The sequence below is a fragment of the Vicugna pacos genome, chromosome 11, assembly GCF_048564905.1.
Source record: "Vicugna pacos chromosome 11, VicPac4, whole genome shotgun sequence".
In the NCBI taxonomy this organism is placed as follows: Eukaryota; Metazoa; Chordata; class Mammalia; order Artiodactyla; family Camelidae; genus Vicugna; species Vicugna pacos.
The window spans coordinates 32,714,289-32,729,441 of NC_132997.1; the positions used below are offsets into that span (position 1 = coordinate 32,714,289).

General features: G+C 51.4%; 1 protein-coding gene across 8 annotated transcripts in view; it reads left to right on the forward strand.

The window, feature by feature from the left end:
* The window catches only part of CHRM3 (cholinergic receptor muscarinic 3), a 456,583-nt gene that overhangs the window by 226,214 nt on the left and 215,216 nt on the right, over positions 1-15,153 (forward strand). For 7 of the 8 annotated variants that reach the window (XM_072971050.1, XM_072971051.1, XM_072971055.1 and 4 more), the window contains one exon: positions 12,576-12,684. The exons of the other annotated variant lie outside the window; for it this stretch is intronic. The gene's annotated coding sequence lies outside the window, so the exon portion shown is untranslated. The remainder of the gene's footprint in view (positions 1-12,575; positions 12,685-15,153) is intronic. 8 annotated transcript variants of the gene reach the window in all.

Genomic DNA, 15,153 nt, shown 5'->3' on the forward strand with positions numbered 1-15,153 from the left:
TTTTTTTATTTCTTTTTCTGTTTTGTTTCATCGTTTCAGCATCTCCTTTGGATTCGCAGGTTTTCCTTGCAACATGGGTGGGAGCCGGCATGGGGCTGGTGTGGGGCAGCTCCGAGTCGGGGCTGAGGAGATGCTGCGCTGCTTTCCCTTTCGTCTGCGCTGCTTCCTTGGGCTTTTCTGTCTCATCAGCTTGGTTCTTCCTTGTCTTTACCCCTCTTTCTGTGCAGATCTCCCTGAGAGCTTTGACATTTATCTCAGCAACCTTGCAAGGATATCAGAGGAATGAACACACTGTGTTTTGTCAGCAGTTTGCTAAACTCCTGGACCCCATTTACTTCCCGAATGGGAAGTCCACTCACTTTGCCTCCTCTGGCTGCACCTCCCGGGAGAGGGAAACCTGAGTGCTTCCTGGGGCCGAGAGACTGAGGGTGGCCTGGTCCCAGATCAGTGCTGCAGGGCTCCGGGGAGTGGAATCGCGGGAGAAGGGAAGACACTCTGTGCAGCAGCGATCAGCTCCTTGTTTACTGCTTCGTTCTCTTTAGGCCTGTTTATTTCTTTAAGGAGGAATAAATAAGACCAAAGCCATGCACGCTGGATTGCCAGATGAGTTAGAAGCGAGTCTCATATCCGGGCCAGCAGCCGAGCAGTGCTATGTACTCGTAAGTGTTGTATGCTGTCAGTCAGAATACACTGACTTCGCGGTTTGTTAATTCTGGTCGGCCCTCAGCAGTAGGAGACTCAGTATTCCTTTAGAGACTTCTGTGAAGCGTCCGCTTGCTGTGCCCAGCCTCAGGCCTGCAGACGGGACCAGAAACCTCTCTCTCTAAGGAAGTCTCTGGGGAGTTTCACTGCTTTCACTCACTCAGGGAACCAGTGGGTTACCGTCTGGGTACAGTCTTGGGCAGCGAGTGAAAGTCATTAAATGTCAAAACAATTTTCTAACACACATGAAAAAAATGTAAATAACGTACTTCCTCGTCAGTTATGAAGCCATTTCACAACTGTGAAGCTCACATGTGTCCTCTGGGTCTTGTTTCTGGACCCCGTGGAGAAGTGCAGACTACCGAAATCCTAACGTCATCTCCATTTAAAAACTACTTTCATGGCGTCAGAAAGCAGCAGGTGAGCATTCACTTACAAATATTTACAGAGCCCTTTCTTCCTGAGCACAGAGCGGTGTCTTCGCTTAACTCGCTCTGCCCAGTCCAGCTCTGTTAGTCTTGTACGTAGCTGGGGAGGGAGAGTAGCTTGTATTCTGTGTTTGATTTATCACGGACTCAACAGCATCAAAAGCATTTTTTGAATTCCTGCCCCAGTGTGGCCCTGTTCTCTGTGCTCTACAGTGAGTCACGGGCACGTTGCTCTGGCTTCCTTAGGACTCAGGGCCTCTGTGTGTCCAGATCACCTTCCACACGCTCCTGGCTCGTCCTCTGTGACCGGGGGGTGGAGGGAGACAGCGAGCTCTGCTCTGGGTGTCCTCAGGCCACTGTCTCCGGGAGCCCAGCTCCTCTCACCCCTCCCCTGGACTTGCCCGTCTCCCTCCTTGGAGCCCTTGGCCCTCACGTTTCAGTGTCACCCACAGGGCTTGTAGACAAGGCCCTTCATAACCATGGGTCCTGTCGGCTACTGAGTGCTCTGTTGCCTGCCTTCCTAGCAGGTTAGCCCGCTCTCCACACTGGCGCTGCCCGAAGTTCCCCTTTGCCCTCTGCCTCCTGGTTCTGTACTTGCCCTTCCCACGAGGCGTTTCTTAGAAGTCATTCCCCATCACGGCTTCTCTGAGACACCCGGGGCCCCGCATCTGCCTCCGTCCCCGCAGCACACGGTCCTTCCGCTGCCCTGTCTCATCCTCTCTCTGCCTCTGGGGAAGACATGCCGCTTCCACCAAGACATTCACATCTCCACCTGGACTCTCCTTCCTCTCTGGTCTGACACCTGCCCTGTTAGCAGATTCTGGCATTTTAAACATTAAACTTAATTTTTTATCACAAGAAAAGAATTGTGAGTCTGTTTGGTGACACATGTTAACTGGACTTACTGCGGTGATCATTTTGCAGTATTTACAAATACTGAGCCATTATATTGTGTGCTTGAAACTAATATAATGTTCTACGTCCATTATACTGCCATCAAATTTTTTAATTAAATTTTTTCTTAAAAATGTAAAATATTCTTTGACCTCCACTCCCAGTGACCTCCTGCCCATTCAGATGTGCCGAGAGCCTGGCACTGTCTCCCCGAGGGCACGTGCTTCCTGCCCCGCCCCCCCCACCAGATTCCCTGGTGCCGTCTGCCCCTCCTGCTGCCTCCTCATCCTTAACTCACCGTCATGTAGCGTCTCCTCCTTAATTGTCCTGAGACATTGACCTTAAAGGTTCTCGGTGAAGCCTTCTTTGTCCTAACCTGAGCTGTTTCCTTCCAGTTTTTCTGCCTGGAAACTTCCCAGAATCTGAGGCGATTTCTTGACACTGCCGCCAGTGTCCCAGAGTCCTTGTGCTCTTCCCCTTTTTCTTGCTGGTTCCTGGGTTTTGACTGGATTCTTCTTTTCTACCTCCTGGCTCCTGAAATAGCTCCTCGCTGAAACTGAGCCTGCCCCTCCTGCTTCACACTCTTCGGCTTCCTGTTCCACGCCTCCCCTCCCAGGTCAGCCTCCAGCTGTCGCGCTGGGTGCAGGAAGTCCTCTTTGTGTTAAACTCTGTGGCCGTTCTCTCCAAGGCCCACTTTCTGTGTTACTAGGTGTTTGTATTGCTGAACGACTCCCTGTCCACATTCCTAACACAGGACCTGTTTACCATCCTTGCCGAAACACACACACACACAGACACACAGACACACACACACCCCTTTCCCTTTTTATCTCAGAGGAATTACCAACCTGCTGGTTCCTTGGCCATAAGAAAATACATGAATAATCTCCTTTGCCTTTTATAGCCAGTCTGCTGAGAACTTGGTGGCCGGGTCTCCCGTTGACGGTGACGCTGTGGGCTGAGGGCCTGAGGCACTTGCCGGCCGTCCTGTTACTTGCAGGGAGCTCTGCGGACTCTCCCCAGCTGCAGCCACGTGGTGGCCGGACCGGCCCTTGTGGTTCATATTGTGATTGTAGGAGGCACCTCAGCAGAAGCCGTCAGGGGACTTTGGAGAACAAGGTGTGTTGCTCGCAGGTCCCGGAGGGTACACGGCACCCCTGAGTGCCAGACGGCAGGGTCACAGGTGGAGGGGGTTGGGGGTGGACCTGAGACGCTGTCCTTATTGGGGTGCAAGGATGAGGCGACTAGGGTTTCTCAGGTTCACTCTTTATTGGCAAACTTGAAACTTGAGAGCAGGAGCTCGGATGCAGGAAGGGAGAAGCAGGGTCATGCGGGGAAGTCGCTGTCTCACTTCTAGGTCACCCGGGGCTTCTGAAGGGAACTTCGTGTCTGGACGGCTCCTCACGCGTGTTCGTGGGCAGCTGTGTCACAGTGGGCAGTGTGTGTGTGGGGATGGAGGGCTTTGTGAAGGGCGCCCGGACATCAGAAGCCTTACACTCAGGGGTCTGGGGACATGCTCCCTCAGCCCCGGCCCCTCATGGCCGCCCCTCAGCGTCCTGTCCGTGGTTTGTGCTAGGACTTGGCAGTCCTGTCTCAAGTTCTGTCCAGGCCTTGTCTTCCTCTTGAGTCCCCGTCGCTGCCCCCCATGGTCACTCTGTGTCAGTGCTCTGAGCTACAGGTGATCGTTCCGCTTTTGATAGTTCTTCAGTGTAAACTTAAACCATGAAAGTATGAAGTCCCAGAAGAAACTGGAGCCCAAAGGGGAGAAGTCATTTTCTCAAGGAGACGTCCCTTCCTTCTCCTCCACCTCCTGTAAGTTCGGGGACGGGCACAGCTGGCCTGTGGACGCCTTCTCCACAGCCACCTGCAGCCCTCCCCTGCAGCCCTGGCCCGCAGTGTCCCCGGTCCAAATCCCAGCTGCCTCTCATGCAGCTAGAGGCCGGGGGAGGTGTTCCGTGTTGAATCGCTTCGAAACTCAGCAATGAGTGCAGACTCCAGCACTTAGTTTCTTAGGGGTGTGCTTCTGCTGAGACACGCTCCTCGTTCATCACATCGGGTCCCCACACCTTTACGGTTCGGCCTCTGCTGCTTTCCCCTTGCCCCGGGTCTCCTCAGCGTTGCTCCCAGGCATCCTCCGCGTAAACCCAGCCCCAGTGCGCCGTCTTCTGCGCTTGCTGTTCCCGCTGCTGTGCTGCTCGCAGGGTAAGGTGAGAGGCCTGAAGACGGCGTTCAGGGCTTCCCAGCTGGTCCCCGCCTGCCTTCCTCTGACTCCGCTCAGCGTTGTCCTCCTCAGGCCCATGGTTTGCCATCCCTAGTCTTGTTGCTTGGGTGGTTATTTTTACGTCCCCATCCCTGAAGCACTTCCCTCTTGTCGTTGTATGAATTCTTCTCGCGTTTTGAGCTCTAGCTTGCCTCCCACAAAGCATTTCCTTCTTTCTCAGAGTTTCCTTTGTGAATCTCTGCTTTTCCCACAGCACTGTCGTCCTCACTGCTAGTGACACGAGCACCACTTTAGACAGAGTGGCAGGCAGGTAGGTCGGCAAGTAGATCCACATACGCACATTACAGACATACGTGCAAACGTACGTGTAAGACTTATGACGTGATGCTCTTTCTGTTTAAAAGATAACGTAAGCTTCCCAGAGACAAGGGAGGGAGTGCATCCCCTAAAGACACTGGTGTGTCACCCCCTCTCCCTGCGAGTCCCTTTGGCATAATGAAGTGAAGAGCATCTTGGTAAAGAAGCAGGTGTAACAGTCTCTGTCCTGGGAACTTTTCTGTCCCTTGTTCTGTAGTCAGACTCTTTTTATTTTTGTTCTTTCAGTTTATTCCTAAGATGAGACATTTTACAAGGAGATACACTTAAAATGTAAAGGACTGTGTCTGAGGGCAGTGGGACATGCGGCGACAGGCTGTGCGTGGCCTTGTGCAGCTGTGCTCTCACATCCTGATGCCTTCTGTCCCAGTGTGACATTAGGGACAGTCCCCAGTCCATCCATGCTGGATCAGGCTCAGGAGCACAGAGTTCTCATTCATCCCAGCGGAGCTGGTGCTCCTTGCTGGTAATTAGTACATGTGTTTCGTCCCCCCTTGCTCGTTAGAAGACCAGGGTGGGGTCTCACTCACAGGAAGAGCGGGTGGTTCTCGAGATAACAGGATCAGGGAATGCCTTGTTCCATGTCCCACGTCCCGGAGGAGCTGGAGGGGACGCTGATTTCCCTGAGGGCGTCCCTGCCTGCATTGCTGAGCACTGCCTGTGCACCCTGCTCGGTTCTGCTCTGACCCACCTCGCCCCGAGCTTCAGGCTCAGAGGCCCTGTCCGCGGGGGCCACCCACGCTCCCTGAGCCGGGAGCTCGGCAGGGCCGGACCAGAGCCCACTCCCCCCGACGTTAGCAAGAGTCCGAATGCCCTAGAAGGGAAAGGCCGGATGAAAGTAATTAAGTCCCATTTCCTTTCCCTTTCGACTTTCCACGCCTTGTGTTCACTGTGCTGAATTGTGTGTCAGTCAGCGCATAAGCAGCCTTGTTATCTGGTGTCTCTTAACACGGTGGTATCCTCTCCGCCTTGTTTTCTTGTTTGCTCCTGAAAGGGTCTGTCTTCTGCAGGCCAGGCTCACTGAAATCCACGGTTGTTTCACAGAAAGGACCAGACTCAGAGATTTAGCAGGTTGTCTCCCCAGTTACTCAGGTCTTGACTTACATGTGTCACACAGGTCGACTCTGTCAAAGTTGCTGTTGATTAAGAGTGAAGGGAGAGAAGTTAAGGACGACGTAGAAAACGTAACGCAGACCCAGGAGGACTTAACACGCAACCAGGGAATATGACTGGAGAGGGGGGTTTCAAGCAGGCGTCTCATGCTAACTAATGCGTTAGTACTAGTATCTTAAAGAAATGCAGCCCACTAGGTGGTTTAATTTAAAAATTGCAGACATATTCAGAAGTAGACAGAGCAGCGCCATCAGCTCTGCTCGCCCCTGCCTGCGGTACTTGGCAGCACGCAGCCAACTCGTTCCTGCGGCCCCGTCCCAAAGGCACTGGGCTGTTCTAAATCCAATGCAAGATGCGTGTTTCCTCATGCTCCTCAATATTAATATTTTAATTTTAAAAATGACTTTAAAATATATTTTAAGAGGTCAGTTCAATATTATAAGACAGTCAGAAGCCAGGTAAAATGTAACTTTCATCTCCGTATGATACTGAGTTACACGTGCACACAGTAACCGGCGCTCACGTGAAGCACGTGTTTGGATGAGGTCACTCCCGCTGAACTAGGTCCTGGTGCATCTCCATCGCCACCCGAAGCACCCGTGTAGCGCAGCCCTTCCTAGTCACAGGACACACGCCCACCCCGCCCCGCCCCAGTCCCAGGCTGTCACGGTTCTGCCTTCTGACCCTTAGATTAGATTTCTTTTTTCTGGAGTTGTGTAATGTTGGAATCCTACCGTATGTACTTTTGTTCGTGGTTTCCTTTGCCCAGCATAGTATTTTTGAGGTTTCTGGGTGGTATTGTGAATAGTGTCCGTGATTCATCCCTTTCTGTTGCATTTTTAAAATTTCATTGTACGACAGAATCAAGATTTGCTTTCTCCACTCCATCTGATGGACATATTTTTGCAGTTTGGGATGATTATGAATGAAGTTGCTTTGCTATGAACGCTGATGTACCAGTTTCTGTATAGACTGTATCTGTCTCTCTCTTGGGTAAACAGCCTGGAGTAAACTTGCTCAGCTGCTATTAAGCATGCATACAGTAAACCGCAAACTGTCTTCCAAAGTATGTCTGCACCTCCCCCAGCAGTGGAGGAGGGTCCTGTGCCGACGTTACCATAAACTGCTGTTTTAGCGGTAACCTTCTTAGGGGCGGGTGGTGGCATCTAAGTATGGTCTGAATTCACGCTTTCCTAGTGAGAGTTTTTGTCCCTCACCCTCTTTGTGGGGTTACTGGCCTGCTCAGACTGCGGTTACCACTTCCTCAGCTCAGGGAGGCCGCCAGGCTGGGCCTGAGCCCCTCCCTCCGCCTGCCTTTCAGAAGCCTCTCCCAAACAAACAGCCCAGATGCGGGTTTCTCTTCTCTCACTGGTTTCCCTGCTATTCCCTGATTCCAGTTCCTGAAAAGAGCGACTTCACTTATTTTCGTACAGTTTTCCAGGTGCTGGGGGGAGGGCTGGCAGGAATGTAGGGTGCATCCCGTCCGTGTCACTCTGTCATGGCTGTCAGTGGAAGCACAAGTTAGTTTTTGAAAAAGGATTTTCCAGATTTTTTTAGTTTATCAAAGGTCAGCCCTGAAAACCCCAGTCATACGGTATGGGGGAAACCCTTCAGTGCATTACTTTGAGGCTCCCTCCCTGATACTAAGATACTGTGACGCCAAGAGAGGGAGAAAGACATGCCCACTTGCGGAACGAGAGTGGCGGCGGCGAGCAGCGGCTCCGGCAGGCACCTCCCAGCTTCCCTCTTGGAGTTTCAGCCTGGAGGGCGAGAGGGGTGTTGGTGAGAGGGGCTGTGCCATTTCACGTGCAGCTGTCTACCCGCCTCCTGGCCGGCACTTCAGTCTGGCCAGTCAGAGGACAGCTCTGGCACTTCGGTACTGGTGGGGCACAGGCAGCACGCAGGACAGCTGGAGAACGTGTCCCTGGGGCGGGTACCATCCCCTGGGTGAAGGGGGTTCTGCCCGAGGGCTGCATTCCCCTGAGGCTGAGTGTGCACTGTGGCCGGACCTCAGGAAAGGCTGCACTGTCCACAGGAGGTGAGATGAGGCTGAGTCCCGGGGAAAAGTCCCCAACCTCGATGGGTCAGGAAGTCGCCAACGGCATGCACGCGAGGGGACTTACCTCTAAGCGTCAGCAGGGCGGGAGCACCCAGATGAATAAGGAGCCTGCCCCCCAGGTCACGGGAGGTGGACGGTCATGGCTGGAGGTGCAGACCGTTTCTTCTGTTTCTGAGTTTACTGAAGCCACGTGTCGCTCCTCTGTGTGTGTCTGTGTGTGTGTGTATGTGTGTGTAAGGAAGAGTGGGAGAAGAGGGCAAATGAAAGGCTGACTTTCCCAGAAGAGACTGAATAGTACTCGAATTACGTTTCCTTTTGCATTTCTTTTCATACATAGCTGTATAAATGCGATGCAGGGGGAGGGCCAGGGCATGCGGCTTGCGAATTGCTAATGATTTGTGACATTTATAAACAAAGAAAGTTCCTCTCCTTGCTAAGAATGTTGACCCAGGAGACAGGTAAGGTAGCGGTCCACCGTCCCCTCACATCTAGAGGGTAGCAAATATTTGAGGCAGCAAATGCTAGGAATTTACTGTCTGAAACCAGGACTGGAGAGAGCTGAGGGGGAGACTGTGAGACGGTTGCTGGACACCTGCCAGCCTGGCCTTGTTCCTGCACAAGACAGAGCCCAGCTCCGAGAATTAGCTTTGCTTTCGTCAGACGCACCTTCCTCCTGCCCAGCCAGAGACAGAGTGGCTCCCCAGAAGTGGAGGAGCCCCGCTGGGGAGGTGGGCGATGCCTTAGAGAGGAAAATGAAGAAACGGGAGAGTTCTGTAGCTCAGCCGTTTTCCTGTGGCGTTCTCTCCCCTAGAAAATGGGACGGTGGGGATGAGAGGGGGGACTGTGGGACTGAGTGGGAAGCACTGCTGTCGCAGACCTGTTTAGCATCACGTGCGTCAGCCATTGTGTGGACAAGTCCTCTTTCTTGTAACCTTCTCTGATTTGTCCATGGACTGTCATTATAAGAAACTGGTTTTCATCATTCTGTAAAAATATGTATATTTTACCTCAGCATCAAACTAAGTATGTCTTCTTCATCTCCTCCCGCCTCCTCGCCGTCAGAGTTAATGATGAACAGAGCAGTACTGTGTGTGCTGGAAACCACTTAACTGTGGACACACAGACTCCAAACACGTCGTGTTGGTGGGTCTGTATTTTTCTTCAGTGGATATTTCAAATGAGTATAATTTTAAAATATATTGTGGCGATGGGGTTAAGATATGTTAATGCATTCATAACTGCTCCACCCTAGCACAACAATGGTCTTTGTTTTTGTCCCCGGCTAGTATTTATTCACATATGTATTTTGTACCTACTCATAGTCAGAACATACAGTTTTATATCCCACTTTCTTCATGCTGTGACTTACGTGTTACTCTAATGGCTACTTAGTACACTGTGGAGTTAATATACCAACATTTTCTTAGCTGCCCCCAACCCCGTGGGACACAAATAGTTTCTGTTGTGCACTATTATGAATAGTGCCGCAATGGACATTTTCCTAATTTTAATTCGTTTCCTTGGGATAATTTGTGAGTGGGGTTACTAAACCCCAAGGAGTGACTTTGTTTAAGGACTCATATCTTAGTAGAGGTGTGGGTGGGACTGGAGCTTCGGCGCGCCGCATGTGCTCTGACCCCACCAGAGGTGTCTGAGCTTCTCAGCTGTTTTCCCAGTGGTCTCACCTGCATCTTGTTATTTATAGTTGTAGTTAATGCAGTCTGTGTCATTTTTAAAAATTTGATTTCTTTGCCTTTGAGATTTTAAAATTTACATACTACTTACTGTTTGAGAGTTAATGTGGTTTAATTAGGGAAATCTCCTAAGTGTCAGACAAACAGAGATTCAGATCCCAGCACAGGCTGCTGCTTGTGTATTAAGCGAATTAGCTGCTCAAAGGAAATAATAATATTTTCTTCCTTTGTAAAACACTGGCACTGACGTCTTCTTCACAGGCTGCGAAATGACGAGATGAGTGAATCTGTGCCCCGTGCGTCAGCGCCGCACAGGAAGGTCCTCAGCCACCGACCTCCACCTCGGCCTCGTCGCGCCTGGTTATCCCTCCCAGGGCTTCTGGTTCACATAGTCCAATTTGCATCCACAGGGCCTCAGGGTCAGACTTCTCCGTGAGCTGATCTCTGACTTGCCAGCAAGTGCTGAATTACAGCAGGTCACTGAGGTCCAATCTGTTGGACCCATGGATTTCCTAAGTAGCCACACAAACAAATGGGAAATACACTCAAAATAAGTTTTTTCCATAAATTATTCATTTTAGAATTTTGTATATAGTCCAGTTTATCTTTTAAATGTCTCATCCAATTTTATTCCATTAGGCTTTTCAGATACTTTGATTTGCTTCTTTGTTTTGGTTTTGGGTAATGCTTTCGATTATCTGCTCTCTGCTGCATCTTATCCAAAAACAAGCTTAGTTCTGTGGTAGCCAGGATTCTTTTGTCAGGCAGCTATCACACAGGATGCTTGCTGGACGTTGCATGGCTGGGTGATAACTGTCACTTGGATTTTGTGTGACTATATTCTAGGCATTATAGCTCCTCTGTTGCCTGGAATTGGTTTCTATCTTGAGAACCTTTGCAGCGGAGGCTGCCTTTTTAAGCAAGCACGCGTCTTTAGAGCCAGAGTGATTCCTAATATGTTCTAAGGTCTCAGAAGGCCTATAACGAGCAGACAGTTTTTCAGTTGGAAAAGCATTGGAAATAAAAACTTCTATCCTCTCTCATGAGGCTGAGGAAATTTGGGGGCCTCCAAAAGATATTCCAACCTCTCACCTTCATGATGAGAAACTGAAATGGGAAAAGATACATTCTAAGCAGTTTCACTTCACGAGTTTAAAAGAGAGAAAGTGGGAGGAGGGAGGGGAGAAAGAAACCCTCCTCGGTCTTTCCAGCCTCAGCAGTATTGTTTCTCATCCTCTGAAGAAGGGTTAGGGTGTCTGTACATTTTATGTTTCTTGTGTAAGCCCTGTGGCAAAGACACCGTTCTTCCTTTCTGCACAGCTCACATGCTCCCCTCCATCGCCCTCCTCACCCCCATCGCCCTCCTCACCCCCATCGCCCTCCTCACCCCCATCCCTCCTCACCCCCATCGCCCTCCTCACCCCCATCGCCCACCTCACCCCCCATCGCCCTCCTCACCCCCTATCGCCCTCCTTACCCCCATCACCCTCCTATCCCCTAATCGCCCTCCTCACCCCCATCGCCCTCCTCACCCCCATCGCCCTCCTCACCCCCATCGCCCTCCTCACCCCCATTGCCCTCCTATCCCCTAATCGCCCTCCTCACCCCCATCGCCCTCCTCACTCCCCATCGCCCTCCTCACCCCCAACGACCTCCTCACCCCCATCGCCCTCCTCACCCCCATCCCTCCTCACCCCCAACACCCCCCTCACTCCATCACCCTCCTCAGCCCCAAATCGCCCTCCTCACCCCCAACACCATCCTCACCCCCCATCGCCCTCCTCATCCCCATCGCCCTCCTCACCCCCATCGCCCTCCTCACCCCCCATTTTTCCATGGTTGCTGGACAGCTCACAGCCGCCAGTCTTGTCTTCACTATGGCCACAGAGAGGTCTTTTGTGAAAAACCTCTGTTTCAGGAGGTGAAAACACGTGGACTTCATCCCCATTCCCCACCCTGCCCTGGAAATGGACACAGGGAGGCACTGGTGGCCGCAGCCAGCTGTGCCTGGAGCCCAGGCTGCTGCACAGTCAGGAAGGCCCGTGTCCTGAAGTAGGACAGTGACAGGGGACTGGAGTGGCCATACCTCCTCCCTGCAGCAGCGGGAGGAGGGACCAGTCCCTGTGGTCCTGGGCCAGCCCCACAGCCTGTGTCCCGACACAGTGGAGGTGAGGTCGCTCTGGCCTGCTTTGCAGAGAGATGGTGAAGCCAGAATGAGGTACCTGTGCAGGGCCTTGTGAACAGTTCTCATTCTGTACAGTCACTGGGGTAGGTGCTGTCCTTTGGACGGTTAGGCTGATTTCCAGCCCTTGGAATCTGTAAAATGATGCTCTGCTGGCACGTCTGTGCACATTCTGTCCCCCTGCATCATGGTGGCCGGCCCCCTGCAAGGCTCCTTCTGAGCACGCCCTCCCCTCACAGCTTCTGGCCTGGGGACAGGCGCACGTGCTTGGCTCTCGGGGTTGGTGGGCACCCGGCGTGGCCTGTCTCACTTGACTGGACTCGGTGTTTTTGAGGGCAGGACCATGTCCTGCTCATTTTCTCAACCTCGCATCCGGTTCATGTTGTTCACTCAGTAAATATTGATCGAAGTGGTGAGTGAATGTCAAATACTCGTTGCTGTGAAGTAACAGACTGTACTAGTCACGTGAGTGACGCTTTGCTAATTTGCTGTAAGACTGGTGGAGACTCATCACAGCTTCCTGTATGTGATGTAGATGCATGTGCATCAGGTGCACGTTCTGAGGGGGGAGCATGCCAGGTCCTCCCAATGACTGGGAGCTACACACAGAGAATGTGTGACCGTGTGACGCGAACTACGGGAGATGGAGTCCCTCTGGAGACACTGGCCACACAGACCCTCGTTTCCCAGGACCTGCCGTGGTCGCTCGCTCAGCAGGGTGCTAACAGTGTCGTAGGGTGCAAGGCGTTCTTGACGAAGTGCATTAGGAAGAGTGCTGCAATAGGTTCCCATGTGTGACATCGGTCATTTAGTTAAAATGCCATCTCACAGCTGAGTGATGCAGGTAGCCTGCCTCCTCTTTATCTTGTTTTACATTAGCTCACTCCTTTGTTTGTCTGGCTTTCAGCTTTCGTGGTGACATGACACCTGGCTTCTTTCCGCAAGGAACATTCAGCACACAGCACCGTCCCAGACACATTGGATGGGGATTGGTTTGATGATCCTCCCTGGAACAGGTAGGTAGAACCTCCGGTCGATGCTTACACCTCATTTGAATCCTGTCTGTGTCCATTTCTGCTTTTCTTGTTGTTGACCGAGAGTGGAACTTACTCTGAAGAGTCAAATTCAAGCCTCAGACGACTGTTGTCTTTTCTACATAGAGTATGTGTTTATCTTATGACATGTGAGATTCCTCAAGACCCTTTGTTTCCTCTGTTATGTGATAAATACAAATGGAGAACACGAACACGTATTCCAGGAGAGAAGGGAAAGTCTTGCTCATGTGGTTCTGAAAATAACAAGATTTGTTCTGCCTCTCTGTGGAACTCAAGTGTGTGAAATGTGACTGAACCCTGGTGTGTTTATAGGTGTGGTATCTGCATCTCAGAATCTGACAGAAAGATATCAATGTCTTTTTTTCCCCAAATTAGTCCCGACTTAGACAAAACCAAGTACCAGATTATGAGCTAAGTGACTACACGGGGGGATTAATGAGTGATCCTCTGCTCTCTTGGGTTTTGTGACAGGTGCTCCCTGGTGTATCATGGCACAAAGGTGACATGGAAACAAAACAAAAAAAAGTGGTATTTGACAGTTTTATTGCTTAATAAATTCTCTTGAAGGAGTGTTCTGAACTTAGATTCTCGTAAGGTAGAAGCCGTGTAGCTCCTGATTCAGTTTGATCCAGACACCTTGTTGAGTGCTCTGTGTGTGTGGGGGGGGGGAGTTATATTTTCCCTAAGGGACACTTTATTGTAAGGCTCACTGCGCTATTGCTCTCAACCTTTGAAATATTTTTGGCAATATGGTAGACTTGTTGAAAATCTAGTATGCATTTAGAAAAGTGTCTGATCTATATAAATTGTATTTTCAAAAGCAAAACTCTGTAACAAGTGTCCTGCCCACCCCCACCCCCCAAAAATGTCTGCAGAAAACCACATTTGGGAAGTAGCAGAGACCTGAGACTTAATCAGGTCTAAGACCTGGCTTAACCCACGACCTTGGGAAAAAATGTTTTCCTTCCTCAGAAAGAGGGAGGGAGGGAGAGAGAGGAGGGAGGAATTAAATTCGCAATCATGGTGTGAAAGGTACACCGGGTCACCTTTATTCTTAATGAGGTGTCAAGTAATACTCAATGTGTTTCCAAGTGTCTCCAGAACATTTCCCTCCTACATTCTGTGAGAGTGTGAAATCCATAATTAGAGTTTAACCTCCCTGATTTAAGGCAGAAGCTGTAACTGGTCACCTGCATGCTAGAGCTGTCTTAGATTGTTTATTGTACAGATATATTTTTTGGCCTACCCAGACTTGACATGGATATGTTAAAAAACTGCCAAATCAAAAATATCAGGAGAGTTCACATAAAAATCTGGGCTTCCAGTCCTATTTCTCTGTAAATGGCACTGCAATTAAACCAGTTGCTCAGGCCAGAAGTCTAGCTGTCACTCACGCGGCCTCCATCTTCTGAAGCTCAGCATCTAACCTGGCAGGTCCTCCAGGGCCTAGCTCAGACCCCGCAGCTCTCACCTCGCTGTTAAGAGAGCGCTGGTGCCCAGGCCGCACCTGGGACAGTAAGCCTATGGCTCTGAGGATGGAGCGGGCTTCAGAAGGTTAGCAGGCACTTGAGGTGATTCTAATGTGCGCACGAGGTCCCAAAGCACGTTCTAACCCTTTTGTCCGTCCTGTGTCAGTGCTGCCCTGAGTTCAGGCGGGTCCCGTGCAGCGCTTTCTAGTCTCCCCGGTCCTCTGTGTCTGCTCTCATCCGGTGGGTCCCAGCCCCAACCCGCAGAGTCCTTGTCAGTGGGAGACGGGTCTGGTCTGGGCTGCTGACACCTCCTGGGTCAGAGCAGCGGTCACGATGCTCTCAATCCTGTGGGTGAGCGAGGAACCCGGGCTCCAGCGCTGCTGGAGGGTCCAGTCCCTGAGGCACTAAGTTTCAGGAGCGGACAGGGCAGGGCACGAGAGGTGGACTGAGGACACTGAGGACATTGTATTCCGCTTCCGCAGGGCCTTACACACCCTGGCTGGGCCTCCCGCTTGCTTGCCCCTCCATGCAGTGACCCATGGGCATGGAGCCTTGCAGACTTCTCCCCAGACTGCCACCCAGTCAGGGCCCCAATGTCATACTGTTCCCAGGGGCAAAGGGAGTCGATAGTTTGGCAGTGACAATGTCATAAGATTGATGCTCCAGCACAGCTACCGAGGTTTATTAAATGTTAGTCCTTCATAGTTGCATCATTCACCCAGCAGCACACGTTGGCATCAGTGCATTTTTAGGCAGAGTGCCCAAGTTAGGGTGTGTCTGTGCTGTGGTGGGTCGTTACACCGGGGGCCGTGGGACCGTGCGCCCTGCGGCTCCGACACAGCCTTCTTCCTTTTCTCCAGTGCCCGACACAAAGCCGGTTACTTGTTTGAGGGCGGTGGAGACCTTTTCTCTCAAGATGATTGCACAGTGACTGTGTTTTGACCACAGAGGAAACCACTGA